Genomic DNA, 7611 nt, shown 5'->3' with positions numbered 1-7611 from the left:
CGCCATCTGATCATAGTTGATACGTTTCTCAACCTATTCTCCTGCTTTCTCCTCTTCCCCTTTGATTCCCTTACTAATCAAGAACCTGTCTATCTTGATCTTAAATATGCTCAATGATGCACAGATTCACCACCCTCTACTGAAGAAATTCTTCCTCAACTCAGTTCTAAAAGATTGTGCCTTCATTCTGAGGCTGTGCTCTCTCCTACTAGTGGAAACATCTTCTCCACACCCACTCTAGTTAGGCTTCTCAATATTCTATAAGTTTCAATCAGATCCCCCCTTATCTTTGTAAGCTCTACTGAGTATAGACCCAGAGTCGTCAACTAATCCTCATATGACAAGCCCTTTCATCCCCCCGCCAGAATCACTCTTGTAAACCTTTACTGAATTCCCTCTAGGACCAGAACATTCTTCCTTAGATACTGGCCCAAAACTGCTCACAATATTCTGAATATGGTCTGGCCAGAGCCTCATACAGCATCAGCAGTATATCCTTGCTCTTACATTGTAGCCCTTTCAAAATAAATGCTAACATTCCATTTGCCTTCCTAACTGCTAACTGAACTAGTGTGTTAATCTTAAGAGAATCCTGAATTTGGACTCCCTTGGTCCCTTTATGCTTCAGATTTGTGAAGCCTTTCCCCATTTAAATAGTCTATACCTCTAATCTTCCTACCAAAGTGCATAACCTCACACTTTCCCATATTGTATTCCATCTGCCACTGTCCCAGCCTGTCCAAGTCCTTCTGCACGCTCCCTACCTCTTCAACACTATTTGTTCCTCCACCTACCTTTGTGTTATCTGCAAACGTAGCAAAAATGTCCTCAGTTCCTTCATCCAGATTATTAATATACAATGTGAATAGATGTGGTCCCAACACTAACTCCTGCAGAACTCCACTATTCGATGGTTGCCATATTGATAAAGATCCTTTTATCCCTTCTCTCTGCCTTCTGCCAGTCAGCCAATCCTCTACCCATGCCAGTATCTTACCTCTAAAACAATGGGCTCATATCTTATTTAGCAGTCTCCTATGTGGTATCTTGTCGAAGGTCTTCTGCAAATCCAAATAGATCGTGTCCCCTGGGTCTCCTCTGTCTAATTTGTACATTACATCCCAAAGAAATCTAACAGATTTGTGAGGGATAACCTTCCCGTGATGACGCTGTGCTGATTCATCCTTAATAATAGACTTTAAAATCTTATCTATGACTGAGATTGGCCTAACCGAATTTCCTATGTTCTGCCTTCCTGCATTTTTAAACAGGGATGTTACATTAGCCATCTTCTAGTCCTCTCAAATCCACTCTGACTCCATGATTCCTGAAAGATCACAACCAATGCCTCCATAATCTCCTCAATCATCTTCAGAACACTGCAGTGTAGTCCACTCAATCAAGGTGATTTATCCACCTTCAAACTTTTGAGCTTTCCCAGCACCTTCTGCTTAGCAATGACCACTACATTCACCTCTGACTCTGACTCTCTTGAAGTTCTGGTATACTGCTGGTGTCTTCCATTGTGAAGACTGATGCAAAGTATGTATTTGGCTTCTCTGCCATTTCTTTGTTCACCAGTACGACTTCTCCAACATTATTTTCCAGCAGTTCAATGTCCACTGTTGCCTCTGTCTTACCTTTCCGATATCTAAAAAAACCTCTTGCAGTCTTTTTTTATATTATAAGCTAACTTATCCTTATTTTTCATCTTTTCTCCACTTATTGCTTTTTTAGGTGTCCTCTGCTGGTTTCTAAAGTCTTCCAAATCTTCTGGCTTCCCACTAATCTTTACCATACCATATGCTTTTTCTTTTAGCTTTTGTGCTGTTCCTGACTTGCGTTGGCCAAAGTTGCCTCATCCTCCCCTTAGTACATTTCTTCTTCGTTGAGATGAATTTCTGCTGTGCCTCTTGCATGTTAAAGTCCCCCATGACTATGTAATAGTGTCTTTCTTACATTTCTTTTCTATTTCCTAATTTATTTTCTCCCCTGCATATTGACTAATGCTAGGAAGCTTGTACATAACTACAATTAGGGTTTTTTTTTCCCTTTGCAATTCCTCAATTCTACTGTGACTCAGAGGCAAAAGTTCAATCAACTGACCCTTGGCTAATGCTACAGGAATTAAGCTTTACCACTTTTTCCACACAGCTAATTGTTTTGTTTTGCTTTTGCCCTTTCCTTTGGCTTTTTCCTGAATGTTTTTTTTGTCGCAATATGATTAGCTCATACCTCAAACCTGACTTGATTAGAGCTGTGTCGAACAGGGTGATGCTGGAGAAGCACAGCCAGTCAGGCAGCATCCGAGGAGCAGGAGAATCGACATTTCGAGCGTAAGCCCTTGAAGGGCTTTTGCTCAAGATGTCGATGCCCCTGCTCCTTGGACTCCTAGTTGATTAGAACTTTAACAGCCTCAGCGATGTTTGTTCCAATGTCCTGGAAATACTGTTTTTTATTAGTTCTTCTTAAACTGCTCAGAATAATGTCGAGAGTTTAAAAATGATGAGTCAATATTAGTCCCATGACTCTTTTTAATTGCTGATGATAAATCTATTCTATTCACTCTGTTCTTTTTTTCTCCAATATTACAGATTACACATTCTAAGATCCTGGGTCAGGTTTTATTTGTTAAAGTCATAATTCTAAGCTACAAACTGTTGGAATGCAGTGAAGTTATCAAGTGTATCAGGATCCACGGAGTTTTCCTCTGAGATCCCATTTTCAGTAGTATATGGTATTAAGACTATTATGATTACACCATTTGAGTGGACCCTGGCTCCTGTGTACAATATATCTGACCTGAATGTGACATTTGGTGTTCTTTGATAGTTTGAGTTTATTCAGTAGTACAGTAGCAAAGCTGTGGCACTGAATACACTTCAACATAAAAGCATACTTAATGACTCAAGATTGTCTCAGTAGGGTAGAACTTTTACTTAGTGGTTTACTCAGCAGTTTGTCCTTAGGTAGTGATCTCATAATCACAATTATGCTCATAAACTCAAAAGGCTGAGAGCTTCCCTGTTAAGCTCCTGGAACAGGGTAATATTAGTTATATTGAAACTGTATTCTCTCTTATTCCAGGTTGCTTGCGCGGACAGTATAATAGCTCATGAAAGTTGTTTGAATGCAAACTTTAGACATCAGATGTTTCTAATAAAACATTTTGACAGAGACAGAACACGAGATTCTATTGTCATGGTTAGTCCTTTTCTTGATTTTTCTCCAAGAAGTGCATTGAGTGTAGGAGTTGGGAGGTCATGTTACGGCTGTACAGGACATCAGAGAGGCCATTTTCAGAAAACTGCATACAATTCTGGTCTCCCTTCTATAGGAAGGATGTTGTTAAACTTGAGAGGGCGCAGAAAAGATCTACAAGCATTTTGCCAGGACTGGAGGATTTGAACTGCCGGAGGGAGTTGTGGAGGTGAGTACAATTAGAACATTTAAAAGGTATCTGGATGGGTATATGAATAGGAAGAGTTTAGAGGGATATGAGCCAAAAGCTAGCAAATGGAACAAGATCAGTTTAGGATATCTGGTTGGCCAGATGTGTTGGACTGAAGGGTTAGTTTCCATGCTGTAAAACTCTATGACTCTATGATTTAATAAATCCATAGGGAAGCAATAATAACCACAGCAAGGATTCACGTAAAATACTTGGAGTGATTTTATTGCTCCTTCCTTCTTTGTTTTATTGGTAGGTTCTGTAAGTTGTAGATTCTTTGCATCCAGATGTGGTTTCTAGTTCCTCATTGGTCAATATCAATGCCTTTTCCTAGATTTTGGAAATCCTTTCTCGTTAAAGTATTTGATGCTCTCGTTCTGCAGAGTATTCTAGGAGTCACAAGCTACTCAGCACCTTCAGACCTGATAATACCAACTTGTTGTATGATGCAAAATGATTTTTCAGAACCATCTCCAGTGGACATTTAACAGGCGTGCCTTCCAGTTCAAGTACTGCTTTCCCTATGTTTGACATTTCTTTTATGTTGTGTTCTTCACAATATTTTTATCTTGTCCTCCAGTCTTGATATTTCTGCTGGCTTTTCTAAAATTATTACTTCTTTTTTCCTGGTCAGTTGTTCACATTTGCTGGAATGTTTTTTCTGCATAATGAAATTTCTTGTCTTTTATCCCGTTAATACAGTCTAGCTGATAATTGACAATTTTAGAGATTCTGCACAGGTCACTATCTTTTTTGAGAGTAAATTTCTCCTCTCCCAGCAGACATGCCCTCATGACAGGATTATATATACCAAAACATCCCTGATATGGTCAAGTTTTCAGTTGTCCAAACTTTCATATCTAGCTAGCTGTATCAAAGTAGTTATATAATTATTATTAGCTTCCCTACAGCTCTAATGTTGCACAAATAACGTGTAAGTAACATTAAAGTGAGGTTCAAAGGTTGAAAAGTCTCTTCAGTCTGTCTTTTCTGCTCCTCAGTGTGATTTAGACTAAAATACAGCTTATGGCACTCTTCAGAGGAGATGGGAAGTGAGTTGTCTTTGGGATCAATACCTGACATCTTCCCACTTCTGTGAAAGGAAGTTCTGGGCAGAAAGACCCATAGGTGCCTGCCCAACCAGGTTTCCACTTAAGACTCTTAAATAGTTAATTAACAAATATTAATAGATCATTTCAGGCCTTTTCCCATCTTGGTTGCAATTTTCTCAGCTCTAAGTGGGACAACTGATGAGCAGCCTACTTCATCAGTAAGGCTACGTAGGCTGTGATAGTTGGGATGGTGTCTCAACGTGCAGTAGTTTCTGCATGATCATTGGGATATGGGATAGGTTGGTGGTCACTGGCCGCCACTCCCACTGTCTTGGTTTCAGATTCCCATGGCCACCTTCTCCCATGATCCCCACCTTTCAAGATTGCACTCTATAGCACTTACCTCTTCCCTGAGTCACTTAACAGTCATGGGACTCCTGCCTAGTGCTGCCTCTGACTGGATGGCAGCTTTATCCAGGTAGGATGTCATATCCTGGGATCTACAGTTGGGGTGAAAGCCTGCTGCTATCCTTTTAAGTGCCTGATAGGCAAATGATAGAGGAGATCTGAGCGCGAATTCATGTGTCTCCATACTTTCTCAGGCAACATAGTAAAACCAAGCAGAGATGTACATGGTAACTTATGCCTGGATGGAGGAGATACAGGCAGGGTTCTTCATGAATACTTTAAATCTGTCCTTACAAAGGAGAACAATGATGTCGTCATTTATGTTAAAGCAGATGAGTGTGAAATATCAGATACAATAAGTATGAAGCAAGACTGACATCCTTGAAAATCAGTGAATGATCAAAGTATCCAGGCTGTTATAGGAAGTGGAAATAATGGATGCTGTAGTGATCATTTTCCAATTCTCACTAGATACAGGTGAGGTTCCAGATGATTAGAGGTCTGTGAATATTGCACCGTTTTTAAAAAAGGTGTGAGAGAAAGGCCAAATAATTATAGGCCGATCAGTCTGACTTTGGTAGTGGTCAAGTTGCTAGAGTTGATTTTGAGAGACAAAGTAAGCTGTTACTTAGTCAAAATGATAAATTAATTAATCAGTGTTGGTCTTTTGCTATGGCATATATTAATGATCTCGACTTAACTGGAGGACATAGGTTTGGGAAATTTGCAGATGTCTGTGTAGTTGATTGTAAACAGGATGGCTATTGACTGCAGGATGATATCAATGTTTAGTTGAATGGGTGGAAAATGGTGAGTGAAGTTCAATGTCAAGAAGTGTGAGGGGACATTCCTGATGAAGGGTTTATGCCCGAAACATCAACTCTCCTGCTCCTTGGACGCTGTGTGACCTGCTGTGCTTTTCCACACTTTTCGATTCTGATATCCAGCATCTTTCTTCTATTTGGGGAAGGTGATCAAAGCAACAGAATACACAATACATGGGAGGGTATTAAGGCAAGAGAGCAAGTGGGAGATCTTAGAGTATATGTCTACAGGTCCCTAAAGGCGGCAGGACAGGTAGTTAAGGTGATAAAGAAGGTTTATGGCTTGCTTTCCTTTCTTGGACCAAGAATAGAATACAAAAGCAAGAATGTAACGCTATAACTATAACACCACGGGTTCAGCCAGAGGTCACTGCATTACAGGAAAAACATAAATGCTCTGGAGAGGGTATGAAGGAGATTTACAAGAATGTTGGCTGGGGCTTTAAAATTGCAATTATAAGGAAAGATCAAGTAAGTTAGGATTGTTTTCCTTAAATCTGAGGAGGTTAAGGCATGATTTAATAGAGGTGTACAAAATTTTGAGGGGTCTAAATAGAGTAGACAGGAAAGACCTGTTTCCTCTAGCCAAGAGATCAATTACCAATGGCACAGATATAAAGTGATTAGCAGAAGCATTAGAGGGGATATGAGGAAATTTTTCTTTCATTCAGAGTATGGAAGGTGGCTGGAATTCTCTGCCTGGTTTGATGGAGGAGGTAGGAGCCCTTAACCTCTCCAAAAGGTGCCTGGACCTCTGCCTGAAGCATTGTAACCTGCAAGGTTATTGACCTGGGCGTGGGATTTGAATGGGTGGCTACTTTCTTTTTCTTGACCAATGCAACGAATGACCTCTTATTGTGCATTAACTTTTCTTTGGTTCAATGAATATTGACATTTAATTCATCCTCTAGTATACCGCAGTGATATTAAGCATTCTATTACTTTCTCACCCATTCAGAATGGATAATCTAATGACAGTATGGCCAAGGGTGCATCTTTCATGGCTAAAAGGAAATGAAGGTAAGTGCTCTTACTCCTGAGAAAGATACCTGTACTAGAGTCAGAATACTTGTTGTTTAATTGCTAATTCAAAGTGATGAGATCTAAGAGTCTTACTGCATTTATTGTGAGATTTTTCTTGCCATATAACTGCCTTGCAGTGGCTACCTTAAAACTGTAAATCCTACCTCCCAAAGAAAAAGTTAAATCCACTTTACTGTAACCCAGACTTAATGCAGCAAATTGAGAGAGGGGAGTGATTATTTCTAACTCAACTCCAGTTTGAATAAAATGAGCACCAAATTGGGAAGAAAAGTCAGGTTTGCTAATGGTACAAATATCTAGTGTGAACTCACACAGTGCCTAAACATATATCTCTCAGATTACTTGCAATGTTTCCCATGTGTTCAATCATTAATGAACCACAGCACTGAATCTGTCAGTCTTATTGCAATTATATGAAATATGCCAGTTAGAGCAAAATAATTGGAGGAACAGACAGACCCAGTCAGTCAAGAACAGAAACAAATGTAAATGCACCAACCAATTAAATAACCTTTTTGAGTGATTAGAATTGGATAGGAGAGACTTTATCACAGGGACGTTTATCACAGGATCTGGACCAGATGGGCCAATGGGCTGAGATGTGGCAGATGGAGTTTAATTCAGATAAATGCGAGGTGCTGCATTTTGGGAAAGCACATCTTAGCAGGACTTATGCACTTAATGGTAAGGTCCTAGGGAGTGTTGCTTAACAAAGAGACCTTGGAGTGCAGGTTCATAGCTCCTTGAAAGTGGAGTCGCAGGTAGATAGGATAGTGGAGAAGGCGTTTGGTATGCTTTCCTTTATTGGTCAGAATATTGAGTACAGGAGTTG

The sequence above is a fragment of the Chiloscyllium plagiosum genome, chromosome 32 (genome assembly GCF_004010195.1).
Source record: "Chiloscyllium plagiosum isolate BGI_BamShark_2017 chromosome 32, ASM401019v2, whole genome shotgun sequence".
NCBI lineage: Eukaryota > Metazoa > Chordata > Chondrichthyes > Orectolobiformes > Hemiscylliidae > Chiloscyllium > Chiloscyllium plagiosum.
This window is presented reverse-complemented; position numbering follows the sequence as displayed.